The sequence below is a fragment of the Pteropus medius genome, unplaced genomic scaffold, assembly GCF_902729225.1.
Source record: "Pteropus medius unplaced genomic scaffold, Ma_sr-lr_union100, whole genome shotgun sequence".
Lineage (NCBI taxonomy): Eukaryota > Metazoa > Chordata > Mammalia > Chiroptera > Pteropodidae > Pteropus > Pteropus medius.
The window spans coordinates 10,483,893-10,511,490 of NW_024340701.1; the positions used below are offsets into that span (position 1 = coordinate 10,483,893).

General features: G+C 39.6%; 1 protein-coding gene across 1 annotated transcript in view; it reads right to left on the reverse strand.

Moving 5' to 3' along the window:
* DAB1 (DAB adaptor protein 1) overlaps nt 1-27,598 on the reverse strand; it is a 370,550-nt gene that overhangs the window by 316,572 nt on the left and 26,380 nt on the right. The gene's annotated exons all lie outside the window — the stretch shown is intronic.

Sequence of the window (27,598 nt, forward strand, 5' to 3'; positions counted from 1 at the left end):
ACAGGGTACCACTTTTTGTTTCTTAGGTAAATTCCTTACAAAAAATTTCCATTGTAATTTCACAACTCCAAAATATTTGTCCAGATCATTAAGAAGCAATCAATATAAGCCTTTGGAAGTTTATCCATTCATAAGAAAAATGGATCTATTTCCTTGTCTTCCAATGGTTGGTTGCATTGGTTTGTTGTCTTAGTGACTTTAACATCAAAGTCATTAAGTGGTTCTTAAACTTTAGCGGGTGACGGACCCCTATGAGAGTGACAGAAACCTTGGACACTCTAACCAGACAAATGCACATCAAGAATTCAGAATCCCAGCTACATTCTCCACTGCTGTTCCACAGTTGATAGATGATGTGATAGCAAGGTGTCAGTGAAGGAAAAAAGGGGTGTGTGGGAAGGGGGACACCTATACATACAATAGTTCCCGATTCAAAGAATGAAAGACGGAGGCCCAAACAGATCTTTCCCAGAACAAGTTTCCAAATACCCTACTTAATGGAGATCAGTGGGCCAACTGTGCTTCAATTTTCTGTGCTCAATTTCCTCATTATAAAATGAGGATAATAATAGTTCTTATCTCTTGGTGTTGTGAAAACTAGAAAAGGTGATCGATGAAACATGCCTGGCACAGTGCCTGTACATTATAAGCTCTTAATAAATGGTAGCTACTACTCCCATGTTAGGATGCAGGACACTGAGGCTCAGCAAGGGGAATAACTTGCCCAAGGTTGCACAGCTCCTCAGTGGCAGAGTGGGATGAAACACTGAGGGGCTTCAAGAAGACAGCTTACAAGTGATGGGCCAAATGCTGGAGTGAATAAACCAGGGCATCTAGAAATAAGAAGTGCTAAAATCAGCTGATATTTGTTTGTGGCTCAGCTGTTCCACCGCACCAGCTGCTCAAAACTTTCAGACGTTTCATAGCATGGCACAGAATCACCCGATCCTATATTCATTCCATCAGCCTCAAATCTAATTTCAGTCCTAGAGTTTCTTTCTTTCTTTTTTTTTTTTTTTTTAAGTAAGCTTAAAATTGAAGATCCATTCCTATTTATAGTAAAGGGACATTTCCTAAGAAAGTGCCTTGTAAGATTCAGATCCTCTTTCCTCAGCAGTTTTCCCCCCTGGCCATTTGGGATCTATGTTGATTTCTTCCTGATTGAAACATGTCTCAGAGGCTCTCACAGCTGAAGGGGTAGAAGTTTATCCAAAGGCCCATAGCCCTGGGGTGTGCCCGAGGCCAGCATTAATGAAACAGGACCCAAGAGAAGCCAGCACTGCCCCAACCTTGGATGGGGAGAAAATCAACTGAACAGTAAATGTTAAGCATATTTCTAGAAGAGAACTGGAGAGCTAGCCCAAATAAAAATTCCCAAATTATGATATAAATAGCGTGGGAAATTGTCAAAAATAAAAAGGCAAATTGTCAGATGTGATCTAGTCACAGCTATAAGCCAAACTGGAACAAAAGACCTGGGTTGACTGGTCCCACACTGCCACTTGCTAGCTGTGAAGCCTTGGGAACTGCCCTGCTCTCTTAGGCCCAGGCTGTCTTATATGAGTAAGACAACTAAGTGGAGGAAAGATATCAGACCAAATGACCTATAAAGACTTTTTCAGCTTAAGAATCAAAGGGATAGAAGAATATTTATAGAAACAAATTTCATAACAGCAAAAGAGTAGAAACTAGTCACATGCCTCCTATTACAAGATGAACTAAAAAAAGGGATACTCTTAGAACACAACACTATATAACACTGAAAATGAACTATATCTTCATGCATCGATATCAAGAAATCTTGGAAATATAACGAGAAGCAAAGTCAAGAATATCTTACACAACATGATTAGAAAGTTCAAAAGCAAGCAAAATCAAATTAAACAATAAATTTTTTTAGAAATAGCTATGGAAAGATGTCAAGAAAACAATTACTATGAAATTCAGGCTGGAAGTAGCCTGGAGTGGTGGGGAGGGAGTATGCTGTCAAGGAGGAGCCTTTAGGAAGCTTCCAGAGACTCGTGACATTCTATTTCATGGCCTGAAGAGTGGGAGCCTGGGTTTTTATTTTTATTATTGTTCATTAATTGTCCACATATGTGGTCATACTCTTTTCCACATATTCTGTATTTCACAATAAAAAACAGGTCTATAGCACCTCAATATTTTAATTAAAAAGGACTATTAAACTGCAACTAAATACATTATATACGGTTAAACCCCACAACAGTTTGGCAGCAGAGGGAATATTGTCTTTATTTTGCAGATGAGGAAACTGGTTCTGTTCTGAGCAGTTTTGTGAGAGAAGGAGCGTGAGTCAGATGGGGTCTCTTTGTCTGCAAAACCCATATACTTTCCTCCAGACCAGATTTTGGGTGGGCAGGTCAAGTATAATCACTTTCCCCATACTACCAAGAAGGAAAGAGCCTCAGAAAGATGTCATGTCTTGCTCAAAGTTTCCCAGGAATTTATCATTACAAGGGCAGGAATTGATAATCGGACCCTGAAGTCCAGGCTCCTTACAGCACGCCTAGCTAAATTCCATAAATTATAGGCAAGGAGAAACTGGTACTTAACGTGCTAGTTCCAAAAAAGAGGAAATATACTAAGCCTCTCCAGTTTATCCTCTGATCTGGTTTGCACGAGGTCAAGAACTTTATCTCCAATACATGCAGCAGTGGAAGGATGTATAGAAAGATAAGATTGTGCTAATATGGTGGTTTGAATATAATATTCATATGCAAATGTATCCTGCTCGTTGAAGGAACAATTTTCTCCAAGGACACTATGTGCAAATATCTGCAAATATGTTCATGCTTTCCTTCTCCCAGCCCCAAACAGCAAAATGGCATTACTCCATTTTCTGATATCCGTGGATTTCCTAATTTAAACAGTGCTATTGTCTTTCCCGTTTATGAGTTTGTTTCCTATTTCAGGAAATTTCAACCCACGCATAAGTTACAAATGCGCCTCCTTCCTTTTTTCCCCATTACTCTCAATTAGGTAGTAAAATACAATCCACCTACATGAACAAGATGGGTAAAAGAAAGTAATAGCTAAGTGCATTTTTCATTTTACACATAACGATTTGTAAGCAGAGACAGAAAGTTCCCTGAAGCTAACCATACAGCACTTCCCCCAGTGATGAAGGGTTTGGTTATTTACATCCATCACTGAACATCAGAGCTGAAAGGGAGACCAGAAATCCACCCCATTATTGAGCACAGTGTTTGGCACATGGCAATGGCTTATTAAAATGTTTGAAAAGTAAATAATAATAGCTCACAATTATAGTAGCTAATACATATAAAAAAAGCTTATCATACATCAGATACAGGTCTAAGCATTATACCTACATACATTAACTCCTTTAGTCATTATAATAATATCCAAAGGTTGGTATTGTTGTTATCCTCACCTTAAAGACAGGAAATTGAGGCTCAAATTGATTATGGAACTTACCTAACATCACACACCTGGGGAACGACAGAGCTGGGATCTAGACTGTTGGCTCTAGCGTCTGTGTTTTTAACCCCCACGTTATCTTGAACATCTTTTAAAAGATATGGAAAGAATGAAGCCCAGGAATGTAAAATGACTACATAAAGGTCACACAAAGTGATAGCCTGGAAAAAGCAAGAGGCTCGGAGCTAGTTGTCCTACTTGTTTGGGGACTTAAGCAACCCATAGTTCCAGAGACCTACTGGGGTTGGGCACCAGCGATTTCAAGAATGTAGGACTGATATCAATCTTACATTGGCATGTTCCCAATAAACTATGAGATAAGGAATGGACAAGAAGATCCAACCCTTTCTTTCTGAGTTTGGTGTCCACGTAGTCTCAAGATGATATAAATTCAAAAGGTTGTTTAAGAAAAAGAGATTAAAGCGAAAAATATATTTTTCCTCTTACAGACATAAGCACTTGATAATAAATATTTTCTTTTCTCATATTTTACCCATCTACTGTGAATAGAAAATTAGTGGGTAAGAAATATGAGTTATGTATACATACATCCCCATGCATGGGCCTACAAAGTGGACATGGGGAAATTATATTATAGAGAACAATTACCATTCGTATAGTGTATTCTCCCCTGTAACGATATCAGCCCATTGAATCCTCAGAACAGCCCTGCACTCCCACAGGCAGCACAGGTTCTAAGCTTGGGCTCTGAATGTAGACTCGGGATGAAATAAAGGCTTTTCTCTGAACCTACTAAGGAATCTTTCCCTCTGGAACATGGTGGGGGTGGAGGGGATGGCTCATGTTGTCATGATAAATATCCAAGCACTTAATGCAGACCTGGAGACCTTGCGATCAGCAAAGAGTGTATGTGACTATAGTGAAAATCAGTGTGACCACCCTCATTATATCCAATTAGGATAAGAACACTGAGTGACTGACACAAGACCATCCAGATAACAAGTCATGGTGAGCCAGGTCTTGGATCTGGGCCCGTATTCTTCCATGGCACTCTGCTAGCTCTCCTTCCAGGCTTTCCTCCTAGCTCAGCATTTCCTCTCAGCCTTTGGATAAACAACATTCTGCCTGCAATGACCATCACATTCCCAGTGTCACCTCCTACAGGAACCTTCGCTAACAGCTCCTGCCTCCGGCTCCATAACACTTGTCTTCTTACCTCAACACTATGCTCAGAGAACGCTGTCTGCTTATGTCTCAGTTGCCTCATAAAAATGTGAGCTCCTGAGGGCAGAGATCATGTCTTACTGACCGCTGTGTCTTATTACCCAACACAAAGCAGCTCCTCAGGAAATTTTAGTGAATGAATGAATGAATTCCCAAAAAGAAGTCCAAAATAGAATAATAAGAAAGATGTGTGCTTTAGTGAAAGGCTGACTGAACAGAGAGGGTACCTGGATTCGAGCTGCAGTTTCGCTAGTCACTGGCTTCCCCGCCCCCACCCCCAGACGGCATAATTCTCCTACTCTGGATTTCTGTTTACTCGTAAATGAAATAAAATAGTCGTACTTGACTATTTCTCCAGTTATGATATCTTTTGGGAGTCCAGGAAAAACCACTCTTCTAATTTTAATGGGGACGGGGGTGGAGAGACAGAGAGAAAGAAAGGGGTGGGAGAGGAGAGACGCCTCAAAGATAAGCCAAAAAAAATCTGTGACCTTGGACAAGTCATTTAATCTCCCGATGACTTCCAGTTTCTTCATCTGTAAACTGAGAAGGTTGAATCAGGTCACTTCTACTGTCTTTTCTGATTTTAACTGAATGCCTTTTAATTTCACTTTCCTTCCAAAGCGTTGAGTCCTGACCTAGAAATCCACTGTACCTTGTAAATGTCTTTTACAGTCCTTTTAAAATTCACACCATTGTAGTGGTCAAAGCCTAGAGAATGAATTTAAATCTAAAGTTTAAAAAGTGATTTCAAATATCTTCCAATAACACTAAACTTTTGTGCTGTTTCAGCATAAATCTTGGGAAAAGCTGCTATCCTCTGACTTTATCATTTTAAATGCCGGCCTTCAAAATAAAGCTATCACGGTAAGATCGGTCCTAGCTCTGGCAGGGCAGCTGCTTCTGGGACTAAGAAGCAAAGATACGCACAGCTGTGATGATCTTGGAATGTAAAATAAAATAATTCATCTCCCATGAAATCAGAACTTTCTTCTTCTTGCCAGTGTGGATCTAGAAAGACCCAATGGGCCTTCTAGGACCTGGACACTAGGGGAATCCAATATGACGTTCGAAGGAAGCAACACAAACAGACTTTCAGGGTACCCACATCAATAGTAGATCGTTGTAATCACCCCAAAAATGCATCTCTGATGGCACAGGACCGTGGATGTTCTGTTAATTATTTTAACGTACTTTTTATAAGCCAGGCAGCCATTTGACCATCATCTACTGAATGTCTGCTTTGTGCCTGTTGTTTAGACACTGAGATAAAATAATAAGGACTCTCAGTTAAGTTTTTTACATAAATACATACCTAATACATATGCACATATATATATACATAAATACATAAAAACATACATTTAAAAAAGATAAATGTACATTTAATGACAAGTAATTGTTTCTTCTTATTCATCCAACAAACATTTACTGGGGCCCATTACTTGGCTGACAGTCCCAGGCTACAGGGATACAGAAAACTCAGAGCCTTGCACTTCTTTCACATTCTGGAGGGGAAGTCAGCACATGAGCAAGTATTTGTAACACTGGGGTTTACATGTGCCTCTTGTTTTAAACTCTCAGAGATTCACTTCAATCAGTATTTAGAATGTTGAAAAGCCTTGACTGGACACCCTTTTTAGGCAGGAATTCTCAACCAGGGGCTCTCTTGGCCCCCAGGGGACAATGTGTGAAGACTTTTGGAGCTGTCACAGTGGGAGTAAGTGCTACTGACACCTACTGGGTAAAGGCCATGGATGCTGCTAATCATGCTACACCCACAGCAAAAAACCATCTGGCACAAAATGTTAATGGTACTCAGACTGAGAAATACTAATTAAAGTGTGTTTGTCCGCTCTAAAAATATTAGGGTTAAACTTTAAAACGCAGGGATGCTTGTGGAATTGAAAATTTTAGGAGAGAAGCCTGAGGTTAAGTTTAAAAGAAAAGTCTAAAGAATCAAAGAAAAACTATTCAATTGAATTTGCATGGAAATAATAAACATTTGCAGGATGCATTAATGTTTGCCTTATCCGAGAGGAAATTCAGGGATATTTACCACTTATAACAATTTCTTTATATATTCCATAAAATGGTGTGTGTCATACCTCCCACTTCGCCAGGGGGAGAACAGTACGCAGAGCCCGCCTTTGGTTTTCCACCTTGTGGGGTCCACAGTTTAAGACTTTCCATCTCCCAGTTACAAGAGGAACTTATCTCCAGAAAGACACATGGGCCCTGAGGCCTAATGCAAGGTTTGAGGAAGGCTGTAACTCAGGCTTCAGACAATCAATATTCCAATTTGGAATTTAGCACTTTGGAGCCAGAATGTTCAGAAACATACATAAAGGATCTGCTTATGATTGAGGTCCAACTCATATTTATAATATAATCACCTAATAAAAACGGTAATGACCTCCGGCTGACTTTACACCGCATGCTGTAGCACACGCACTCCATAAAAGGATTTTCACAGACCTTGCCTTCAAGAAAATACATCTCAATTCCTGTTTTTTCTATCAGGACTAAAGAGCCCTGACCAAAATATCTTTTTGCTTTCAGAGTGCCTATACGCACAGTATGTACAGTCGATTATCTTATAATAATATAATATTGTCCTCAAGAAATCTTTCTGCTTATACATGTGACTTTTAAGATTAATATATAACACACTTCTTGGTCACCCCCTTTGCAAGCAAAAAAATAATTTCTCCTCCCTTCCATGGCTATCTTAAAAAAATAAATCAAGGTGCCCAGTGACTGACATTCATAGCTGCCGCTGTTTACTCCATCCCTCTGCCCCTCCAGGCCCAGCTGAAAGCATCTGTATTTAATGGAAGATAAAAGAGAATAATGCATAGCAGCTACAAGTGCAAAAAGAGGTGAAGTGGTGTGAAGAGATCTCAGCTGTATAAGTTTATCTACTTCCCAAATTGCCTATGCTCTACTTTTATTATCTATGATCTATTGTTTCCACATCTGAAAATTACTTCCTGAGTCTATTAGCAAAAGTAGATGAAAAGAAATCAGTAGTCGCAAATCCAAGTCCAAGTGGAATGAATCAGGGAGGGTGGCTTCCCTCGCCACTGGCATAGGCGTGAACATATTTCAAGAACATAATCGCTAGGTTCTTATAAAATTCAACTTCATTTTTTCCCATTGCAAATTAGATATCTGTGGTACCATTCCATAACACATATCAGAAGATACTTAAAGAAATGCTAAAAAAGAATTGATTATAATTTTTCCAGCCTTATTTCAGACCCCTCCAGGAAGCACATTTCAAAGGGGATTTTAAAAGAAGTGTGTGATTTTCTTTTTTTTAAGCCAGAAAAATTCTTGACTGCGAATCTTTTCTATGGCACAGACAGAGAGACAGGTCCCTTTGCTGGAATTTGAATTTGCTGAATTTGCAGGCTAAGTATACTTTTCACAAATTAAAACACACAAACCAACCAACAAACAAAAAACTTTAAAAGTAAATATTTGTTGAATAAATGAACAAGGAAATTATGATCAATGATAGGACTAAATGTTTTGTCAGGAAAGTAAACAAGAAAAGAATAAACAAGAACGTCCTAAGAATGGATAAGCATTTTTGTCAAAACCATTATAATACAGCTCACCTAACAGGACAAAGTTTTGTAATTTCAATGCCTATTCACTAATAAACCAAAACATGTAAACCTTTATTAAAATTTTTAAAAACTTCTATATGAAGCCTGGAAAGCAAGCTTTCGATGGAAGCAAATAATCTTACACGTTACCATTCTACTAATATTTGACATAAGAAGAAATTTATCTCAGAGTAAATCACCTCTCCAATTATGCTGAATAAATTCAGAGCTGCAGTATTTGGAAATAAAAAATGAAGTGTTTAAGCTGCAAAGAGCTTTAACCTCTCTGAGTGGCCTAGCCAATTCTTTCTTCATCCCCTTTTCCTCCCTTGACGCTTGGACTTCTCCTCTCAAATAGGACAACTTGGCCCTCCCTGAAGGTCCTGCCTGCGTAGCTCTCAAATCCTGGCTGCACACTGCAATCATTTATGGGTCTTTTATAAAACGCCTGCCCCGCCCGCCCCCAGACCCCAAGATGATGTAATTGCTTTGGAATTGACCTGTGCATAGGTATTTATTAAAGAAGATTTAATGTACATCCAGTGCCTGGGGTGCTCTGCCTCATCCCGTGAGAATAGTTGAGGCCCACCCTTCGGAAATGGAAGACTAAAAATGTCCCTACCTAAATTCTTAGTGGCTGGTCCTACTACAACTTGCTACTCTGTCCCAGGTCACAGGCTGCTGGCCTTAGAGACACTAATCCTAATGACAGTACCTTCATTTAGGGCTTGTTCTGCCACCCTGATTACAGCTCCCCACCCTTCTGTCTACCCCTAGCTGTGTCACAGAATGGCCCAGGTAACAGCTGATGGGGACAAGGAACTCTCATGGCCTTAGTCTTGAGCTTACCCTAAAAGAAGCCCTCTTCACAAGCTGGTGGCTGTCTCACCTCCCACTCATTTTCTCTACCACAGCTAAGCATGCTTAGTGATAAGGAGTCCTTAGCACTGAGCTGCGTGCTTGATCTATGGGATCTCTCTGAACCCCACAACTGCCCTCTATCTAAGTCAGGCAATATTAGTGGCACCACTCAAGTAGTAGCAGAAACTGAGGTGATATCCTCGCCTCAGGTCACAGAGTCAGGAAGTAGCAGAGGTGGGAACTGAATCCAACTCTGATGACAAAGGTCATTGTCTTAGATCTGCTATAACAACACACCAAAGACTAGATAGCTTATAAACAACAGAAATTTATTTCTCACAGTTCTAAAAGCTAAGTCCAAGATCAAGGTTCCAGCAGATTCGGTGTCTGGTGAGGCTCCCTTTCTAGTTAACAGACAAATCATCTTTTAGCTGTGTCCTTACACAGTGGAAGGGGGAATGAACCTGGGGTCTTTTGTTTTAAGGGCATTATTCTCATTCATGAGGTCTCTGCTGTCATGACCTTAGCACCTCCCAAAACCCCACCTCCAAATATTGTCGTATTTGGGACTAGGTTTCAACCCCATGAATTTGGGAAGGACACAAACACTCAGTCTATAGCGGCCATGCTTCTAAGCACCCTATGCTTATTAACCATCATAACACCAACAGTTACACAGCACTTGCTCTGTCTCAGGCACTGCTCTAAGCTCTTTACACAGATCGACATATTTAATCCTACCAGACTGCTATAAGGTCAGTCAGACGAGGAGACTGGGGGCACAGATGAGATAACGTGGTGTGTCCCAGGTCACAGAGCTATAAATGTCAGAGGTAGGGTTTGAATTTAGGTAGTTTGGCTCTAGAGTCCCAACACTAAACCTCTTGGTTCCATTGTCTTCTCAACCACTACACTCGGTTGTCGTTGAAGTGACAGCAACTTCCATGACCCTCTGTCATCACTCTCAGCGCACAGCATAGTAGTGTCATAGGCACGTGGCTGCTTCCACCACAGGCTGAAGCTACCCAAATATAGGAATAAATGTTCCTCAATTCCTACTCTTACCAATCTAACACAGCAACTGGCATACAGTAGTTATTTAATAAAGAGCTGCTCGACCCATGTATTTATTCAACAACCATTTTGTGTATTACTTTATATGAACTTCCAGAAATAGAAAGGTCAATTGATCACAGTTCCTGTCTTTAGGAGTTGATGTTGTAACTGCAGACACCGATACAGATAACTACAATATTTTATAATAAGTGCACAGTAACATAGGTATGAACCAAGTGCTGGCAATGTGCTGCAAGCAATTCAATAACAACACAGAAAGCCCAAAGTCCTCGTTTATTATGGTTCCACTGTCTTGTCTTCCATATACACTCAACTGGTCTGTACTTTTCTTAAATATCTTCCCCAAACCAACTTCTATGCCAGAAATGACTCCAAAACACTGCAGTTTTGAGATATGTAGCCCACAGTTGAGCCCTTTTCATTCCCAGCCCTGGAATTCTCTGTCTTCATATGTTTACAATAATTGTCTCAGTGGGCAGAGAATCAAACTTATTCAATCTAAACCTAGTCTCACACACTGCTAGGAACTGTCATAGTGATGCCGGTACTGCCTGGTAGAATCATTCCCATACTGCCCTAGCTTATACAGGTCCATTAGCCTGCCATAGGGATAAGTAAAAATGCCACCCTTAGTTTCTCACCATAAAGTTTACTGCTAGAGGATTAATAATGCAAGAATTAAACTTTATGAATATTGGAGTATTTGGCTCTTCTATTCATTACCCTATCCTCAGTGCCTAGAACAGTCCCTGGCAAATACCAGTGCTCAATGAATATTTGTCAAATGAATAAACCAACGCATATTTGTTTACGTTTGTTTCCAGCTATTTGTATGCTGCTTGGGGACAGGGATGACTTTGTGCCTCCAGGACCTAGCAAGCATCTATTCTGCCTGCTACATAGTAGATACTTACTAAACATTAAATGAATAAGTGGGTGAATGAACAAATAGAGAAACAGAAAATTGTGTCTCTAAGATAAAGAGACTTATCAAAACATAAAGTCTACTGAGAAATTACCATCATCACCGAGTTTTATTAAGGGAAAAGACAGAGTACTGTCTTGCCTAATGGTTCTTTACAATGAAATTTCTCTTGTTAAACATACACACACAGAGAACCTCAATGAATGATGTTAAGTTCATTTGGTAGAAATAAATTTATTATGGAGTCTGACAGAGTTAAAAGCCAGAAAACTGAGAAGCAATCTCTTGGCAAAAAAAAAAAAGTGTTCTTCAGATGTGGTCTAGGGTCTTCCACCTACATCATATTCATCTGAGGATCTCATCTAAAATAAAAACACCCGAGACCCGTTTCTTGATCACAAAATCAGAATCTTTGGGGAAAGGCACCTAGAAACTGACAGGTGATTCGTATGCATAAAAAAACTTGAGAATCATAGGCATATGTATATAGTCTTCAACTCTGGTTACTACCTAGGGTATATTTGAAAGTTAGACAAAAGGAACGACCAATAAATCAATTCAGAGGACTTGTCCAGGAAGTCCTCACTCTTACTAGGTGGAGGACTCAAACATGTAAGACATTATAGTTTATTCCATGTTACCTAAGAAACTTATATCAGTCAAGGCTCCAGCAAGACCTAAATGACATCTTCAAACTGGGTAACTTTAGAAGAGTTTGATAAAGGGACTAGTGGGTGGGGTTAAAGGGGGCAGTGCAATGCTGCAGGTCTAGGAACCATGGGGAGTTTTTGCTGGAGAGCTGTTACCACCCAAAGGCCTGAAGGGACAGGAGAAGGAGCAGTTACTGGAACCTAAACACAGAGAGGCCGGGTGGAGAGGGCCATCCTACACAGACTGAGACCTCCAATGGAGAAAAGTAGCCATCCTGTAGTAATGCTGAAATAGGGAAATGGAGAATAAACTTCCCAACCTTATCTGTAACCTTCCATCGGCCTCCTGCCAATGTGCCCACTGGCCAAATGAACCAGAGCCAGATGACAAAGATGCTACTGGAATCATACTGGTCAGTTCCTAACACACAGAGTAGAGTGGAGGCAGGACCCAGAGGGGCAAATGGAAGATGTCCAGCTCAAACCCTCAACTCTCTCAAGAGAATTAAATATTGACACTCCATATCAGTGATTCTTCTACCAGAGGGAAATTGCCTTCAAGTAATTAACTGGAATAATCATATTATCACCCACAGGCCTCAGGTTGGTTTTGCAATAATAACAAAAACTGCTAATATTCCTCCTCTGTCTGAAAATGAGAGGAAGGCAGTCAGCAAAAAAAATAAGAGGAGTTTTAGAGTTGACGACCTAGTTTAAAATGCTGTAGAATTGAGCCCCAAATTTGAATTTCTTTCTCAACTATGAGCTGGATATAAATAAAGCCACCACCTGTTCTGCCTACCTTGGTATGTCTCTTATAATCATCACATGACATATTGGGTATTAATTGCCAACCCTTATAAAATGTAAGTTATAATTGTCCCCACTAAGTGCAGTACAGATGTGCAAATCTGTGCATTAGGAGGATAGAACAACCAATTCTGTTTTCACACTTGGATGATCTGTGCCCAAATCAAAGGCGAACTACAACATATGCTTTGTGCAAGTTTTTGTATTTTTAGCAATGCAATAGGGAGAAGAAAGAGTCACTGGAATGTACAAAATTTGGCAATGTAGTACAGAATGCCTCAGCAACTTGGAGGTGGATTAAGAACATATGTTTAACAACCTTTTTCATAAACATGAAAAGGAGAATAGTGAAGATGTCACTGCTTACTAAAATTGTTGCTGCTTTAAGCATTTCCTACCTTTGATTATTCCCTTTAAAGTAAATTAATTGTAGCAAAATAAAAAAAGCTCTGAAAGAAATGTCAAAAAACCTGGCTTCAAGATGCTGCCTCTGTCACCAGCCAAGCTATAAACCTCAGTGGTTGATGCTAATCTGGAGTTTTCACACTGTGATGTGGGTGGCCATAGGGTGATTTTTTTTTTTTTAATAGTGGCTTCAGCACCTAACAGAGGGCTCCTGAAGGTGAGGGTGGCAGAGGCAGTCAGGAGGGGCTGCCAGCTGAGAAGCCCCTCCCAAGTCTTTACCATTTTTATACAGGGGAGTTACGTGTGAAATCTCATATTAAAATAGGTTCCCACTGCTAAAAACACAACAAACAAACAAAAACCACTTTGAAGTAGACGATCTCTTAGATTCCTTAAAATGTAACATAAGACAATTTTTTGAACTCAATCGCATCCCATTGCATTTGGAACTGTGAAGCCGGACTACATTTTAGTTCTGAAGCATGAACCACATATTTAATGAAGCTACAGAGAAAGACCCATCTATTTAGAATGGAATTAATACCATGCTCACAGGAAGTTTTGTTATGAATATTTGTTAGACTAAAGATAGACTGGATCTTTTCCCTGCAGGGCATGGTTTAGTTACTCTAGCAATAATCTGATCACTACATGTTAGCAAGTGGCTATGCTTGGAAAAAGGCAAGCCGCCCCCATCATTCAACCAAGAGGGTGACCCTGGTAACAAAAACAATGCTGTTTGCTTGTTCACCAGCCAAAACAACTTACTCCCATGTTATGCAAATGAGGACAGAGTCAGCATCACTCATTGGATAAAAGCTGATCTCTAAGTCACATGTAGAATATGATTTACCACTCTCAGCATTTTGCCGACAGAGAAACTGAAACATAGAAATTGAGGCTTTGCGTTGAAGGTCAAGGTTTTACTTTCAAATTTCACCACTCGCTAATGTCATGACTGTGGCTAAATTATTTCTAATCCTAGTTTTTCCATTTGCCAAATGGAAACAAGGACATTAGTTCATATGAAAATCCATGCAAAGCTCTTAGAGAAGTATTTGGTACATAGTAAATACTCAAGTAATACTAACTATTGCCCTTACTATCTTATTTGCAGTAAGTTAATATGTTCCAAGCACTGTACAGTTTTAATATTAGTCAACCAATATTTATTGAGCACTTATGAGGTGCTAGACACTAGTCACCATTTCATTTAACCCCACAACAACCCTTTGAAGCAGGTATCATTATTTCCATTGTATAGATATGAAAATTGGGACTTTAAAAAATTAATAACAAACTAAAAGTTAAAACCAACTGACCAAAAGTTAATGGGTTTTATCTTTTCTCGGGGTCACTGTGAAGCTGATAGGGTGTTATGTAAATAAAGCATCTAGCCCAGAGTAGGTATTAATAAATAGTACCTACTATCATTAATATAATCATTTATGTTACAATACTGCTTAGTACACTGTTTCCCAAATACCAATCCTATACACCTTTGTATTGTTTTACCATATCTAACACCTGTCTTTACTTACTAAATAATTATCTTTAAAGTGATCAGCATTTTAGATAATTTAGATAAACTGCTTAATATGAAGGCTGGAACATAGAGACGATGAAAATGGTGATGATGATGATGATGTGTTTACTATTATTATTATTGTGTGCCAATGCTAGGGATACAAAAGTGACATAGCATAGGACTCTCTACTCATACAGGGTTAAGTCTAGTGGGAGGCACATGTAAACAAGTGTCAATCACACTAATGAACTTGTTATAACAAGAGATAAAACCTGCATTTGTCTGGAAAAATCAAGAAAGGCTTCACGGAAGAGGCAGCCTTTGATTTACGGCATATAGAATGAAGAGGAGTTTACTGAATACAAAATTAAAGGGCATTTGCAAGGAAGAGGTTGTGTCTTAAGTCCTCTCCAAAACCCCGGCCCTAGCACAGGCCTTCTAAGAGGAGGCCGATTGCATCTGAAATATAAGAGAGGACGATTATGAGTCTTCTATACCTCCTCCGAGATTATGCTTCGCCCTTCTCTGAAAATGTCTCCATTCCAGAAACTTCTGAAGGCAGGGGGTGAGGAGAGAGAAATTCTCCTGAGTAATCTGCTTATTATAAAGCAATACAACCACATGTTCCTTTGTCATTCCCAAAGGCAGGCTTCTACACGACAGGCTAATCACCTGCAAAATTATTGCAAGAAACTGGCTCTCAGTTACGTACAAGCAGAACAGCATTCACAGCATCTTCACATGACTGGTTTTATAACTCAAGAAAGACCGCTCTGATTTAGTTTATTTTTCCAATTCAAACTCAGAAGATAATGGAACAAATGGATATTGGTACCTGTCAAATGAGAGGGAAATAGAAATGCAGGAAACAAGCCTTGAGTAATCAATCCAGGCTTCTTACATCTGTTCATGGAGATAGTGTAATCATGTTGGAGTCCAGAGCATAAAGCATAAGGCTCTTGAGTAATTTTATACAGAAGATGTTCCTCTTAAAATACTGATGATGTGTCAATGTCTGTAGATTAAATACTGCTTGTATCACAGAGTTGTATATGTCACTCATGCAGATTGCTTACTGTGTTCTTTCTCCTTTCATATGGATAGTCTCTATTTTGTTCAGGTCCAGAAAGCATTCCCATCACATTCTAGCAAAGCTTTCTATGGAAAATTTTTATGAGGAAACCAGTCTCCCCACTATTTTCTCCTGTATACAACCATCTGCTTTGGCTAGCCTGCCATGGGCAGAGGCTCCAAAATCCACGGAAATAAATCTGTGTCTGTAAAATCAATTCTCTAAGAATACGACTTTATAGTTCCTCAGTCTATACCAATTCCTTAATATTAACACTTGGGCATTGGTTTCAAACTTTAGCTCAGAACCGATGGAGTGAAATTAAACTTAGCTCACTGCTTTCCCAGATCTAATGATGATGGTCCCTGCCCTGGGATGACCTGATCCTGCCTGAGAGCTTCCCAAACCTGGCTCCCAAGGCAAGATGCTGAAGGCAGACTTGGCTGCCTCTTGTAGTTAACAAAGAAGCTCCTGGATGGCGTGTTTGTTTGTACATAAGAACAGAGCCTGTGCGCTGAGGCTGAGGATTTTAATTACGTCTCTAGTATACAGGACACAGTAATGCTTTCATTCTCCTTCTCCTTCTCCCTCTCTCAACTGTGTGACACACCCACAGTTGAGAGAGGGAGAAGGAGAATGCTGCCCATCTTATATGAATGTGAACCAACATGGCAACTTGCTGTTTGGGAAGAACAATACCAAACCAACATTCTCTCACACTACAGCAAAGAAAGAAACATAGGGAGATGGCTGAGAGTCAGACTGAGATCCTGCTCTGCTGATCACTGACTGTGAGCCACTAGGCAAGCTGCTTCATCTCACTGAGTCTGTTACCTCTTAGTAAGGACAAGTCCTTACCTACCAATGTTGATATGAGGCTCATTCATTCATTCTTTCAACAAATATTTATTAAGTGCTATATGAGTTTTCTATCACTGCCCTAACAAACTTAGTGATTTAAAACAACACAGTTTTATGATTTTCCATTACATAGAAGTGCAACTAAGGTTTCACTGGGCTAAAATCAAATGTCAAGAGTGCTGAGTTCTTTCTGGAGCCTCTAAAGGAGAACTACTTCCTTGCCTTTTCCAGCTTCTAGAAGCCACTGATTCCTTGGCTTGTGGCCCCTTCTTACATCCACAAAGCCAGAAATGGTAGGCTGAGTCTTTCTCCTGCAGCTATTTCTGGTTCTCTGCAGCTGGGAGAGATTCTCAGCTTTCAAGGACTTGTGTAATTATAGTGGGCCCACCTGGATAATCCAAGATAATTCCTCATCTCAAGGTCCTTAACTTTAATCCTATTTGCAGAGTCTTTTTTGCTATATTAAATAACATATTCAGAGGCTCTGAGGATTAGGGTGTGGCAATCTTTGGGAGACCATTATTCTGCCTACCACAACCACACACTCTATATAACAATAAACAAAAGGAATGTCCTCGCTTCAGGGAGTAAAGATGCAAGTGGGCAGAGGTAAACAATAAACACACACAAAAAACAAGCCAAGTATTCCATATGTTAGAAGGTATGAGTGCTAGAGAAAAAGTAGAGGAAGAGGAAGGGGAATGGAAGTATCAGTGAAGGGAATCAGACTGTCATATTAAAGATGATGGCAGTACATTAGTCTGAGCTGCTGGTCAGAGGGTAGAATGCATGAAACTGAGATATGAAAGGGTTACGTTTATTGGGTTACGTAAATTTTCAAAAATGTATTTAGAGAGCGAAACACATACTCGTTTTTTTTTTTCCCCTTTCCAACAGTGATGATTTTTCTACAAAAAAATCTGTTAAAGTTTGTCCCTGTGTTTCTTAGGTTGGGTTATCTTGGCCCAGGATGCAACAGGTTTTATAGCATAGTGAAGAGGCCCAGCTCTGCAAACTACCAAGTGAAAGACTTGGAGATGTCATTTTCCTTCCCTGGACATCAAAGTCTTCTTGGGTTCACTGGCATTTGTCCCTGGAGCCTCACGCTATTTGGAGAATAAAGATCAGTAAATGTAATCAAAATAGTGTGTTACTGGCATAAAGACAGACCTATAGATCAAAAAAATAGAGAGCCCAGAAATAAATCTTTACTTTATTAAATAAAGATTATAATGGTCTCCCAAAGATTGCCACACCCTAATCCTCAGAGCCTCTGAATATGTTATTTAATATAGCAAATCTTTACATCATCTTTAATATGACAGTCTGATTCCCTTCACTGTGGTCAAATGATTTTTGCCAAGAGAGTCAAGACCATTCAATGGAGAAAAGACAAATGGCAATGGGAAAAGTGGATACCCATATGCAAAAGAATGAAGTTGGACCCTTACCTTACACCACATACAAAAATTACACCAAAGTGGATCAAACTTATAAACATAAAACCTTCAACTATAAAACTCTTAGCAGAAAACATAGTGAACAAGCTTAATGACACTGGATTTGAAAAGGATTTCTTGGATATGATATCAAAAGCATAGGCGACAAAAGTAAGCATATAGACTACATCAAAATTTAAAACTTCTCTGCGTGAAAGGACATGATCAACAGAGTAAAAAGGCATGAGAGAAAATATTTACAAATCATATACCTGATAAGGGGTGAATAGCCAGAATATACAAAGAACTTTTATAACTCAACAATGACAACAACAACAATAACAAAAATTTTAAATGGGCAAAAAATTTAACATTTCTCTGTAGAAGACATACAAATAGCCAACAAGCAAATGAAAAGATGTTCAATACCACCAATCATTAAGGAAATGCAACCCCAAACCACAATGAGCTATCACCTCACATCCATTAGATTGGCTACTATCAAAAGAACAGGTAAGTTTTGGAGTAGATTTGGAGAAATTGGAACTCTTGCGCACTGCTGATGGGACAGTTCAGTTACTATGGAAAACAGTATGGTGTTCCTTAAAAATTTTTATGTAAAATTATCATATTATCGAGTAATTTCACTTCTGGGTATAGATCCAAAAGAACTAAAACCAGAGTCTTAAAGAGATATTTGTATACCCAGGTTTACAGCAGTATTATTCACAACAGTCAAGAGGTGGAAGCAACCCCAAGTGTCCACTGATGGACAAATGGACACACAAATGTGGTATATACATACAATGTAATATTATTCAGCCTTCAAAAGAGAGGACATTTTGAAGTATGCTACAATATGGATGAACCTTGAGGCCATTACGCTAAGTGAAATAAGCCAGCCACAAAACAACAAATACTGTATGATTCCTCTTATATGAGGTATCTACAGTAGTCATATTTATGAAAGTAGAAAGTAGAATGGTGGTTGCCTGGGGCTGGGAGAAATGGGGAGTTGTTTAATGGGTACAGTTTCAGTTTTGCAAGAGAAAAAGTTCTAAAGATTGGTTGCACAAAAATGTAAATATATTTAACATTTTAATATAGTTAAGACGGTAAATTTTATATTATGTGTATTTTAACACAATTAAAATTTTTTAACTTAAAAAATAATACTGCAAGATCCATAAGGATGTATGTGTAGGATATTCATGAAGCATGTTAGAAATATCAGCACTGCCCCTGCACTATCAGGTGCTCTGGTTGGAGACATGACAGTTTCTAAAGAAACACAAACCTCCTCCCAGATCTGCTATCATGAGCAACACACAAAACAGAATGGCTGTCTACCCAGGGTCCACAGCAGCCACAGGACAGTTTCTCAAGGTTTCTATGGCAGACCATGTCCTCCCCCTACCCAGATGAAGAACTGATGGATTAGCTATTATTCAAATATTGTGATTCAACACAAAATATGTTACTATATTTTAAAAAGGTAGAAAGAGGACAACCTCGAGTCTAGGTGTTCCACATAAAATTCTTCCTTGGATTTAATTTAGCTCCTTTTTATTCTTCAGAATTCCAGAGAAATTCATCATCACAGGCATGGCCTAGCTGTATAAAACAAGGTGTGTGGCAGAAACCAGCTTGACACACTCATTTCTCTGTGCAAGTTCTGAGCATTAGAAAATCGCCTTTTGGATTGTCTGTAACGCATTCACTCAGCAAACATTTACTTAGCAAATACCATATACTAGCCCTTGGCCAGGACTTGGTGATATATAGGTAAATAAGACATTGCCCCTGCCTTTGAGGAGGCAGTCCAGATGAGGAATCAGAGATGAAAACCTGTAATTACATTTCAGAATGTGCAGAATCCAGAGGCAAGAGACAGCGTGACATACTCGGAGAAAGAGAAAATCGCTCAGTAAGAGTGGAATACAGGCTTCAAGAAGGACACTAGAAAGAGAAGGGGCGAAGAAGTTACTGGGTTAGAACGTATCATATAGCAATTTAACTCTAGCTATATGATACTGTGTCCTATTAAAAATGTCCCTCAAATGGCAAGGTGCCATGGAGACGACCAAACTGTGCTTCACTTCATTGCTGATTTCATTTTGCTTACAAAGGAATGGATGATTCATTGGTCACTCCCCTTGGGAGGTATTTAAATACATCCTTAGCCACCTCTTCAGAGATGCACATCCCAGTGTGTTAACAGCATGGGTCATAGAGTTAGCAACAGCCAATGTTTTGATCTAAACTGTGTATGTATGTCACCCCTGAGCTGTGAGGCCTTGGATGAATGACTGAACTGCCCAGTGTCTGTTTTCTACACTATAACATGGGAAAAAAAAATGGCTTCCATCTCATTGGGTTGTTGTGTGGGTTAAGTGAATTAGCTTAGCACATGGTAAGCACTTTGTAAATGGCATGGATGGTATTCATCCATTCATCCCTTTATTCATTCTTTCATCAGACTTTTAATAGGTAGTGTTCTAGAAACAGGATTTAAGATAAATAAAGCACAGTCCTTGCTTCTCAAAGAGCCCTCAGGCTGTGGGTCAAATAGACATAATTACACAATAGTACAACAGAATGTCAACTTGTTTTCTCTCTCTACCATTTAGGCGTTTTGAAAGAAGGGTCCTGTTTATCTCCATAAGAAGGATGGGACAGAATTTTTATCAGTTTTAATGGTGTCTACAAGGACTCAAAGATGGTTCCAGAAAACTGGTGACAAAAGAACCAGAGACTGACTAGAATCTGTTATACAGTTTATATTCTACAACAAAGCCTGTTAGAAGAAAAAAAAAAAAACGTAGAGACCAAATGGATCAACTCCTTCACTTTGCAGATGAACAAAATGAGGCTTAAAAGACCAAAGGAGTCACCTCGGGTCACTCCATTAAGTCATGTCCTTGCTCCTGAGAGAGCCCTTTCCCCTCTCCATACAGTACAGCCTCGTTCCTTATCATCTGCTTTTCTGAAAGAAGCATTTCTCTCTCTCTTTTTTTTTTTTCATGACAGAACATGATCTTCACGTCAGAGTTTTCCAATGAAGAGGGGAAACCAAAAACTGTCCACTAGTTCTATCCCTTTTTACCTTCTAAACCTGAAGCCCACATAGCACTTAGCTGTAGAACAAGACTGCTTTCTCTTCCTTCAGGAGCATGGTTGTGGGCTGCCTTCTGATCTATTGTTCCAGGAGGCCATACAAACTTTCCCACCAGCCTGGTGTGATGAGGAGACAAAGGAGTAAGTCACAGGGGTTTTGGCAGTAGAGTCAGCATGATCGGTCAAACCCTAGGTTCTAAAGATATTATCAAGCTCTCTACTTTTCCTCACTTTGAGGTTAAGAGTAAAGCTTTGAATTTGGTCAAAGGTCTGAATCTGGCTCCTCCACTTACCAGGTGAGAGACCTCCTGAAATGTCGCTAAACCCTCCAAGCCTCAGTCCCTTCATGTGGAAAATGGGTTTCACAGCACCCACGTCTGTACATCACTATGAGGACTGACTAAAGGAGCCGCACAGGGCTGAGAGAGGGCAGAGCCTCAATCATGGTGGCGAGGAGAAGGAGGGAGAGATTTTTGTTAGCATTAGCGCTAGTATCACATCTTCTCCAAAATGTGCAAAGGAAATTTTCACTGGTCCATCTTTGACTTTTGAACTTCATACCTTTTGCATTTAGTGATAAAAGGTACTGTTGCCAAATCACATGGTTGGTGTGTACATGTGTGTAGACATGAACGTGCACACACACATCATCATCATCTCTCTTCTAATCATCGCAGTAACACTGTAAACCCATGAGGAAACTAAGGACCCAAAGTCAAAATGCCCGTCACTATGTATTTCCATCAGAAAGTCAAGAAACAGATTTGAAATTAGGTGTCAGCAACTAAGCCCACGATCTGCTATATCCACCCCTATCCTCTTCCTCCAGTCCTACAAGGGTTCCAAACCACAGCTCGAAGGTTTACTTCTTCTCTATTTCCAGGTACATCAATGAGCTGCTAGAATTCCCTCTCAATCACTGCCCTTTCCCTCCTGCAGTTAGGGCCTCATAACCTTGCATACATTTTCCCTTACCCGTTTCTCCTGGGGGGTATTGCATTCATGCATGTGATTGATTACTTCCCCTTCTGAGTAACCAAGGCTTGAGATCCTACACCTTTCAACAAAGATGTCCTCTCACACATCCACCTGATGTTTGGTAAACAAGAATCCTGTCCTTGTATGATTCTTCCCCGACTGACCAGCCCAGCAGTCCCTGTTCACCAGCATTTTCAGCATCCTAGACAGACAGACTTGTTCTTCACACTATTATAACTGGTTTCTCCCCTCGTGGAGCCCCACAGGGCTTTGTCAGTTCATGCTATTTATGCTTCCCAGTCCCTGTGTAGGTTGTTTGGTTCCACATTGATGTGATCTCATTGAACTCCTCAAGGCTCCTTTGTACCCCCTCATCTTTCAATGACTGCCTTTGAATTCTTACCAGCTTTATCCTAAGCTCAATGCTCCCTCCTGTGTCCCTCCACCTTCTACAGCTTATGTCCCATCTACAGTTGGCCTGTTATCTCTATCTGCTTTAGTTCCTGCCTCTATCTCTTTCTCTGAAAGCTCCTCTCCCCTCCCCTTTCTTTCTTCCTCTGTACACTTCAGACAAAGACAGCCCTTGCTGAAGTGAGCTCAGCTTCCTATCCTCACAGCTCATTTCCTCTTCCCATTTTCTTCTTATGCCTCTTGTTTACCCCTCATTACCACTCCTTCTCCATGACCCTAAATCTCTCATCTGCACCAAATTCTACGCCTTCTCACAAACTTCTCCTTCTCTTACCCACTCCGAAGCCTCAACATTATTTCGAAACATGTCACTAGCTTTGTATTGCTTCTTCTTTCATTCAAGGCCCTTGAAGCTGTTCCAGCTGTGCTTGCCTCCTTTCTATGTCATTCTTTTAGAAAAATGTTCAAAGATACTCTCTTTTACACCACAAGGGTAACTGTCAATTCATTCCTCAATCTTCTACCTTATTTTAAATAGGAGACATAGCTAGCACATTTTTATGCACCCCCAAATATATACATCCTCTATTCACCGTTCCTCTTGTCACTATCTTGGCTCTGGTTCTACTGATTTCTTTCCTACTCCCCTAATCCATATCTCTGACTTATTTCTTGTCAATTTCCATCTTCCCTTCCCACCCTCTACCGTAGACTGATTCCCAAAATCAAATTTGGTCAATTAATTTCCCAGATTACAAGGCTCCGAAGTTCATTACTCTCAACATAAAGTCAAAACTCTCCAGCACTGAATGCAAGGCGCTTCATGATCTAGTCCCTGCCTACGACTGCAAGCCCAAATTCCTCTACTCACCATCATCCAAGCTCACCACTTTGCACTTATGTGGGTGCAACTGTAGAAAATACACTATGGAATGGCAGTTCATGCTGCCATGCCCCTAATATGATTTTCTTGTGTTGGGAATTCCTTTCCCACCTCATTACATATACGGTGAACTCCGATTATCCTTCATCTTTGATCCTGTTATCCCTAGAGCCTCGATTCAACAAAAGAAATGAAAGGTAGATGGAGGGAAGGAAAGAAAAAGTGAGACAAGGAGGAAGGGAGTAAGCAACTGCATCATATACTAAGATAATTTCTTGACCAACAGCTATCCCTACATCAATTATAAATAAATTATTCCCCAAATGAAATATATGGTAGGTAACTAGCCCTATACAGCAAGACCTCGATTAAGGTCATTTCAGTCATCATTTCCTTATAACGTTGATGAAATGCCATAGGAACTTAATTCTCGTTTATATCAATTGCCTATGGTAAAATTGGTTTCATTATATTGTTTCACTTAAAGTCACAGAACTTATCAATGATATTAAGTGAAGACTTACTGTACTTCCTTTGACACTTGACTACTTCCAAATGACTACTTCCTGGGTAGTCATTTGGCTACCCAGATGCTCCAGTATAAACCAGCATGATAATAACAATAAAAATAATAGCCAGTATACCATACTCCAGAAAACTTCTGAGTTCTTTATCTATATTACCTAATTTACGCCTCAGTAAAAGGTGAGGAGACACAATCATTTTACCTAATTTACTCAAAGCTGAACAGCTTTCAGTGGAGGGCCAGAGTGTAAACCTCAAAACCAATGCTGTTAACTTCTACACCAATATTGCATCTGTGGTCTGCTATTTTAAGTGGTACTATTAACACACGCTAAATGTTCTTCAACAAGTCCTTGATATCTCACATGCTCACTATCTTATTAAAGACAATGAAAGTTTAGACCCTGTGTGGCCCTCTTAAGTAGACCATAACATTCTTCCAAAAGCCCATTATGGTGAAAAAAAATATGGAGTGTGAATCAGAAGACCTGATGGGATTCAAGTTCCATCTATGTTACTCATTAGCTGCATGGCCTTAGGCAAATCATTTAACTTGGACCTCAATTTCTGCCCGTAATGGAGATAATAACACCTGCTCTCATAGGAATGCCCTAAAGTATAAATTAGATAACGTCTACAAAATTATGTGCAAAAGGTACTCATTCCAATTCTAGCAGTTCTAGTCAGACACCAAAATAACCATGATTATTCTCCTGATAGGATGATCAACTGGAGCTCTTTAATTCACGAACACTGAAAGACTGCAAGCCTGTGCCCTGAACTTATCCCAGTGGCATGAATAATCAGAGGCCTAGCATGAAACCTTTTTCTGGACTCTAAGTCTTATCCTGTAGAAAGTGTGTCCTCCTTTCAAAGTTTCCTTTGTAAAAGACTTGCAGAGATGACGTCAGCGTCCCCCAAGAATGAGACAAGGAGAAATAGAGGAGAAAGAGAAAGAAACGCCAGCTTTGGCTTCTTTTCATTTTTTTCAACCTACTGTGATCTTCATAATTTTTATTTTATTTTTTGCTGTTTTCCCTCTTCTCCCAACTTCCTGTTCACAAACTTTAACCCTGCTTACTATGGTCCCAGCTGACGTCATAGAGGAAATCTGCTTTCAGGATATCCAAATTCCTAACCTCCTCTAACTTTAGCTATTTTTCCTTCGACATCTACATACGCCATGGTTCACACAAACATATCAACAGCATCCTTCTATCCTCTAAGATCTATAGATCCTTTCTTGAAAATAGTTTAAGACCTTCCACTAAGTTCTTGGTGACCATGTTTTTCCTCCAGGATCTTTACCAGAGCCAGTCAGTGACAGAGCCGGGATTTGAACCCAAGTCCCTGACTACAACCAAAGCTCATTCCAGAGTCTGCGTTTTTGGTTCCAAGAATGTTCATTCATTCACAAGTATTTCATAGCTTGGCACTAAAGATACTCTAAGAAACACTCATTAAGAGGCAAAAGAGGTCTGAACAAAGAAGAAGCTGAAACAGAGGTATCTGTTACTTCATAACATATTTTGCCAAAAAGACGTAGCACTAACAAGTATAGTAACTCACAAGTATTTATTATAGAATCTATCACACATAAGATGATCAAGAAGAGCTGTCAAGTCATGTTGATAGCAGCTGTATCTTCAAGATCTAGCTCCCTGCTTGGCATGTGGGAAGCATACTAAAAATATCAATGCTTCCATGTAATTAGTGAAGCTTAAAGCTCTAAGAGTATGAGTCCTGTGTGTTTCATGGTTCATTTATTTACTTTAAAACAAACATTTACTGAACATCTACTATGTACAAAGATAGGTTGTGGGAAACAAACAAAAAAAAACTATTAAGATGGTTCACGATCCCAGAAATGTGTCTTGATGCTGTCAGATAAAAATAACTTCATAGATGGCTGAGGCATAACTCTATCCATGCATTCTACACAGTCTTTTAACAGGCAGAATAATACATCACACACACACACACACACACACACACACACACACACACACACACACACACTCACACTCACACACAATGCAACTTTATGTTGGTAGAAAGTCACGTTTTTAAAGTAAAACGCAGTGTTAATGCCAAGAGTAACTCCAATCATAATACTCGTCACTCATTTGCTCCTAGTTAGTTTAGTTCATATCAGGATCTACTTATTTCCTTAATGATTTTCAATAAATCAGAACAGGCTCTTTTAGGTACATTTAAAGACCCTTTTACCAAACAAGAGTCAGCCCAAACTTCCCTAGTCCTTTAACATAAAGTACGTATAGCCACACCTCGGAGATATTGTGGGTTCAGTCCCAGACCACTACAATAAAGCAAGTACTGCAATAAAGCAAGTTGTGATCTATTTGCTGGTGGAGGATCTTGCTTTCAACTTGTAAAAAACACAACTTCTGTGAAGTACAATAAAGCAAAGCACAATAAAATGAGGTATGCCTGTTTTGAGGTATGGCTACTTACTGAGCTTATTGTAAATTCACTCACTCATTTATTTCTTCATTCAAAATATATTTGTTGAACAACTGCTAGGTGAAGTGGTAGGTGCTGAGTGAGACAATGCTCCTTGTCACCAGGAACTCACACACTCTTCTCGAGAAAAAAAATCAAACCCATATATTTAGTGTCAGCACATGCAGTTGGAACAAAAAGAAAAGAGGAAATCACTCTGCCCAAAGAGAAGCTTGAGAAAAGAGAGGAGATAATTTGGGTGGGTCTTGAAAGATGAGTGAGTAAAAGTGACAAAGAAGGTAAAGAAGGTAGGGAGAATGTAATCCTATTATATGGAACAGCATTTCCAGACCCTGATTTGTGAGAGGACCTGGCATGTTCAGGAAACAGCCAGAAGATCAATGTGGTTCAAGCAAAGTTGTGTGTGGAGCTGGGGAGATGGAGATGAAGACTGTAGATTGTCTGTAAAGTCACAAAGCCCCATGTTAGGGAGTGCTATGCTATCCATTAAACCAAGGAGACCTGTTTTTACTGAAATTCCCTTAAAAGACTACAGTGCTAGAGGCAGAGGGCGGGGCCTGCTGCCAGATTGCCTGTGCTGCCCATTCAGGACCCGCCACTCCTTCCCTGTGTGACCGAGAGAAGGCTAACTCCTCAGTCTTAATTTCATATGCAAAATGCAGATGATGATAATAGTACCTAACTCATAGGGTTGTTGTGACAGCTAAATGAGCATTTAAAAAAATTCCTGATCATTAAATATTTGCAATAATGATCCATCTATATAGCAAAGTCATTAATGCCAGTGATTCATTAAAAGGATATTTGTTTTTCCCAGTTTGACTTCAGAACAAGGATCTGATTCAGGCAAGCACTTCAGGAACCGCTCACAACTGGTACTTATATTGATTATCAAATACAGAGACCAGGGAACAGCAAACTCCCACCTTTGGGCCAAATCTGACTTGTTGCTTGTTTTTGTAAGTTTTACTGGAACAGTCATTTGTGTATTGACTGTGGCTACTTCTTAGCACAGCAGCAGAATTGAGTGGTTACAAGAGAGACCATATGGCCTCCCAGGCCAAAAATATTTATCTCGTTCTTTTCAGAAAAAGTTTGCTGACCCCTAAGATAAATGACTGGATGATAGACAGAGATGACATACACATAGATATATATGTGTATCTCTAATCCAGAAACTTGATTCAAGAATTTGCTCATTATTCTTTCCTGCTTTGGCCATCAGTTTTGACTAGTACTTCTCAGTGTTCCTCCATCTTGTGATTTGCTTACCTGAGTGGGTTTATCTGCCAGCCTTTATCATAT